Source organism: Austrofundulus limnaeus, unplaced genomic scaffold (genome assembly GCF_001266775.1).
Source record: "Austrofundulus limnaeus strain Quisiro unplaced genomic scaffold, Austrofundulus_limnaeus-1.0 Scaffold24, whole genome shotgun sequence".
Lineage (NCBI taxonomy): Eukaryota > Metazoa > Chordata > Actinopteri > Cyprinodontiformes > Rivulidae > Austrofundulus > Austrofundulus limnaeus.
In genome coordinates this window covers 2,805,242-2,810,601 of record NW_013952426.1, presented here as the reverse complement: position 1 = coordinate 2,810,601, position 5,360 = coordinate 2,805,242, and the positions used below count along the sequence as shown (strand labels likewise).

Below are 5,360 nucleotides of genomic sequence, written 5' to 3'. Positions count from 1 at the left end.
TGGATGGATGGATGGATGGATGGATGGATGGATGGATGGATGGATGGATGGATGGCTGGCTGGATGATGGATTTTGCAAAATTAGTTCAAACTTTTCTAACTCATGATTAGCTAACGAAAAAGGGCTGCTGTCTTGTTCATCATTAGCTAATCATAAGTCTGGTAGGTCAGAAAGTCCAAGCATTATCTTATAAAGCATGTCTTTGTGGCCCTAATGTTTTACAGCAAGGCATGTCATTGTAAATCCAACACCATCCTCAGCGTTTTTCCCTGTTCAACAAATCGGTGATTCAGCCACTCAGTGCCATACTTTACATTCACTGAGCAGTTACTACAGAGGAGTAATGTGTTACCGGGAAACTTTATTATCAACTTTCCATACATGCAGACTTCCTGTAACTCCCAGGCTTCAGCCACAATAGACATTGAGCCATTATTTTTGTCTCACACTAAAGAGTAAAAAAATAGGGTGCTATGATCGGCAGCAGCTCACAACAGCACTAAAAATGATGGGACGAACATTTTTTTTAATGCTTTCTCCTAACTTGAGATGAGCTTTCGGTCCCTTCAAAAATAAAATGTCATGTGAACAAACACAACAGTGGTCTGTACTTTAAAAAAAAAAAGATTTGTAAATATGAATGTCAAAGACAAAGAATACCTTTGTATGTGAGAAAAAGGCCAGTGGTTTAAAAAGGAAAAGTAGGCAATCCAACAGAAAAATATGGTCTTCCATGGATCCATGGTTGACTGCATTGAAAGCAATGCTTGATTCTAAAGAAGTGAGGTTTTAAGTTCAGTATTTTACCAGAAATTGGATGTGAGACTTAAAGGAGAGTAGCCTGGCCCTTGCCTTCCTACACAGCTCCGCTCAATTCTAGTTTCCCTTCACTTCTCCGTCTGGGACTTCTCCCATAAAGATGGATTTCACTGGCAGATTTTTAGCCGGGCCAATCAGAGAACAGAACGTTAATTTTCTGCGCAGTGTCTCTTGTAGTTTATTTTACCTGGGCCAATCAACAAACAGAAGGAGGAGTTTTGAATGACGTCGATGTTCTTCGCAGTATCTGCTAGTTATTTTAGCATACGGCAGTGGAGGAAGTGAATGAAGCCAGTCTGTGTTGATAAGGCTTCCAAATTAAATTAAATTTGTCTGACAAAGCAGCGGCTCTCATTTATAGTCAGTTCAGCTCGGTATATTTCTCCTCTCAGTGGGGTTGTTTACAGCACACGCGATTTCCAGTTAGCCTCTTAGCTTAGCCTCCGTCACAGTGACAACACATACTTGCTTCAGCAGAGGCCACGCCTCCTGCAAGAAATCGATTTTCTATGCAGCAAGTCCAGACCCTTGTACGAAGCAAAGTGAAGGACAGGGTCTGGTTCTAACCAGGCTAAAAGGAGAGAAAATCATGTCAGGATTCCTTAATATTAGTACAGTATATAGACATTAACTCAATCTCTGCCCCCCATGAGGATTTGTTGGCGTTTGGAACACAGGTGCAAGCAGACAAGAGGTGTAAGGGAAAATAAAAACTTCTATTAAGTAATCAAATCAAATGCCTGCGGGGTGGAAAATTTGCAACACAGGGATTGACGAGAAACACAGAGGAACATGAGCCAAGAGAACATGTAAGAGAATAAATCCAGAAATGACAACAATGGGTAAAGAGACCATCCATTATCTTTCACTCACTTCTTCCTATTTAAGGGTCACAGGAGTCACTGGTGGTGCCCGATCCAACAATCACCCTGGATAAGTCGCATACACATTGCAGGGACACATAGAGACAAACAAGACAAACAACAACCATTCACCCTCTCACTCACTCACACTCTGGATGTATTGCTGAACGTGATCCACATGTTCAGGTTCACGTTTCGACACCATCATAAACAGGACTGATGGTAAAGGGCAGTCATGGCAGGTCTCTTGGTTGCTTGATGAGACCGAGATTAGCTGCAATCTGTTGTGGGTTATTTGGGCAGATAGATATCGGCCATATTTTCATGCCAACCTTGATTTATAATCTGTAGAAGACAGTCTACATTACCTAAAGGCTGACAGGGTGAAGATATTATCTTCTCGGGGTATCCTCTTCATGGGACGCCCACTTCATGGCCTGTCTCTGACATCCCCATTAAATGACCTTCAGTTTAGAAATGGTATTAGGGCTCACTACTAATGATGTCACAACTTGTAAAATACCAGCTTGACACACGAGTCCTGTCCAGATCAGTCAATAATCTATGATGGCTGTGGATGAGTGGTTAGAGGAGTTGTCCTAAAACCAGTGAGTTGTTGGTTCGAACTCCTGCACCACTGGCTTGAGTCATGTTCATGAGGAAGACATTTCACCTGCCTTGCCTGCTGCTGTTGGTCAGAGGGTTCGGTGGTTCTGGTGCATGGCAGCCTCACCTCTGTCAGTCTGCACCAGAGCAGCTGTGGTGACAATGTAGCTTACCACCATCAGTGGATGAATGGGTGAATGACTGTARTGTGAAGCAGTTAGAAGTTCAGTCCAGTTACCATCCTCTACCTTTTACATTGGACAGAAATGGATTCCATTATTTTAAATGATTCAGCTTGACAGAAAAAGTCAGTTTTTTTTCAGTCTAAAAACAAAAAGAACCTTTTCAACCCAGCTCATATATGTAGGTGGAGCATCATATGCTGATGTTTGTCTTTTATTTGTTTCTGAATACAGCAGGTCTTGTATTGTAACTGCAACATTGTTTCCGTCTTCAGTTTTTAATCCTATAAGCCTGTCTGTTATTTATTGGCTAAGTATCAGAGTAAAACATGTTTCTAAAGATTGTCTGAGTCACTTTTATTCACACTTGGACGTCATAACGACAAAATTGCTGACGGATTTCCTTRACATACTTTTTTCCGACAGTATGACACAATATAATCCACAGGTCTGTGTGTCGCTGAGGCATGTTAGAAATTACAATTGAACTTTATCATATTAGAGGTCAATACGAGTGTGTTCAGAGGGGGGTTCTGTTGAGAGGAAAAGTGAAAGTAAATGGAGTTGCTTTTGTGTAAAAATAAAAAAAGATTCCAACAAAAGGGCAGTAGAAAGTGAGGGATGTAATCAACTTTATGTTGAAGACTGTCAGTTCTGCTTGCCAAACTGAGTTGATCTTTGGCTCAGAAACATGTTTTGTGTGTTTTTTTTCCACACTACAGACATGGCTTCCTTATCTGTACCTTTCCACTATCTGTTTGTTTCCTGMCTGTGTCCAGAAAGAACCCACAGAAATAACTTTCTCTTCTTGTTTCCCTTCTACATGTTTATTCCCACGTGTGTGTTTGTGCACGCTCCTGATTCAGTTTGCCAGAATACACACGCTCTTTGATGCACCGTGAACTCATGTCACCCTTTTCCTGCCCGAGGGAACCTCCCAATGGGTGGGAGCGGGGGACTTCAGCAGGGTGGGGCAAAGGGAGGAAGGCGTGAGTGGGGTTTGGTCTGAGCAGTGGGGCAGAGAGGGGCGTGTGACTGCTTTAAGTACTGTGTAGCACATTCTTCAACTGACTTACGAGTGTATTCTGATCTGAAAAGCGGTGCAGGCTGAGGCAGAAAAATCTCTGTGAAACTTTTTGTAGACCGACCCAGGCACACAGGAAGAAGTTTCACCACCGATCTGAAGAAGAACCCAAGCAGAGAAAGTAAGAGCCTCAGTAACTCATGACTCATTTTCTATTTTTATGTGATGTTCTGTGTGAACTTGAAGATGTTTGCATGTGAAAATTCCCCACTATAAGATTTTAAAGTTTCATTGGCCACTTTTATTTAGACAGTGCTTCTACCCTATCAGTCTTGTATAAAGTACCTCAAATTAAGTGAAAGTATAGGCACCTTACCTAAAATTACTTTTGTAAAGGTTAAAGTCTTAAAGTGTCTGATATTTATATAAACCTGAAAAGTAAAATTCTAATATAAAATAAGTATTAAAAGTAAAAGTACTGAGCAAAAGTGAGCAGTTCGAATTTCCAAAATGACATTTAGTGGGAGGTGACCTCTGAAAAAATAATCTAATTTTATATTAAAATCTTAATGTTGAAAAATGTTGGATTAGCAAACCTGTTTCAGTTGCATAAATACCTCTACCATGGTCATCTTCATACTACATATATCTGCTATGTCCTGCTGGAGTTTGAAGTGATTTGTGTCTTGTACAGGTGTGATGGATCACATACAAACCACTGTATCCAGGGGGCATCATAAATCTGGATAGTTTTTTTKTTTTGTTTTGTTTTTGAACAGTGACAAGCCCAAATGCAAACAAGCTGAAAAGAAACAAGATTTTTTACTCCTTATATTTTTAAAATATAAAGAGTAGAAAGTACAGACAATTGTGTGAAAATGTAAGGAGAGGAGGTACAAAGTCAGTTGAAAAATATTTACCCCAGTAAACCAAATTTTCTGCTTAAGTTAACTAACAAAGTACAGTATTTACACTTAGTAACGTTACACCTCTGGAAAAAGTTACAAAGAACAATTGAAGGGCTAAGAAAACTCATAGTGATTTCTTTTCTTTTCAGGACTTTAGCTTTTTATTTAAACGTTAAATTGCAAGATTATTAAAAGTTTTGGCATCTAAAAATGTAATCATCCAAAAAATTTCCCCGAACAAGCGAGCCTGGCCATTTGTTGTGTGCAAAAAGCTGACTTGAATCCGCTCGTGTCTAAGCTCGGTAACCGTCCTGCATGCCAACACGAGATGACAGAAAAAGTGCGGGGTGTCGGGGTGCACAGAGGAGGAAGTAATGCGTGCAGTAATGATAGGCAGAGGGAGAAGATGAAGACCACTTAATTTCAAGCTTGGCTGATGCTTGGGTTACAGATTCATCGAAAGTGTGGGGAGAAGAGCAAGGCCAACGACATAATAGGGTTTGTGTAATGGCTTTTTTCATAAATTTAAGCGTGGGTGACTGACTAGCCAATTTCAGACCACCTTGGTGGAACAGGGATTTAATTCTGTTTTTCTTTAAAATCAAGACAATGTCACAATGACTCAAAACAGAGATGAACTCAAAATGTACATGATGGAGTTAAGAAGAAAGTGTTGATTTTCATCTGACGTGTTGGCTCATTTTCCTTACCTAAAATTGTCGAATCAGGAAGTGTGACTTCACTTTTGGGTAGAGCCCATATTACATAACAAGCCAGCTGATTTGCTTCATCCTATCCATCCTTGTGATTACGGATGTTTTAGTCAATCTGAATGTCAGTGATGGAAAAGAAAAGTCATCTGACCAGCAGATGAACTCAGAAACTGTTAACGCCTGTCAGAAACACACACACACACACACACACACACACACACACACACACACACACACACACACA

General features: G+C 40.4%; 1 protein-coding gene across 2 annotated transcripts in view; it reads left to right on the top strand.

Annotated features, from left to right (window-relative positions):
- Positions 1 to 3,492: 3,492 nt before the first annotated feature.
- tgm1l1 (transglutaminase 1 like 1) overlaps positions 3,493 to 5,360 on the top strand; it is a 22,460-nt gene continuing 20,592 nt past the window's right edge. Inside the window, exon 1 of one of the 2 annotated variants that reach the window (XM_014004481.1) lies at positions 3,493 to 3,676. The gene's annotated coding sequence lies outside the window, so the exon portion shown is untranslated. The remainder of the gene's footprint in view (positions 3,677 to 5,360) is intronic. The other variant, XM_014004482.1, reaches the window with a different exon arrangement.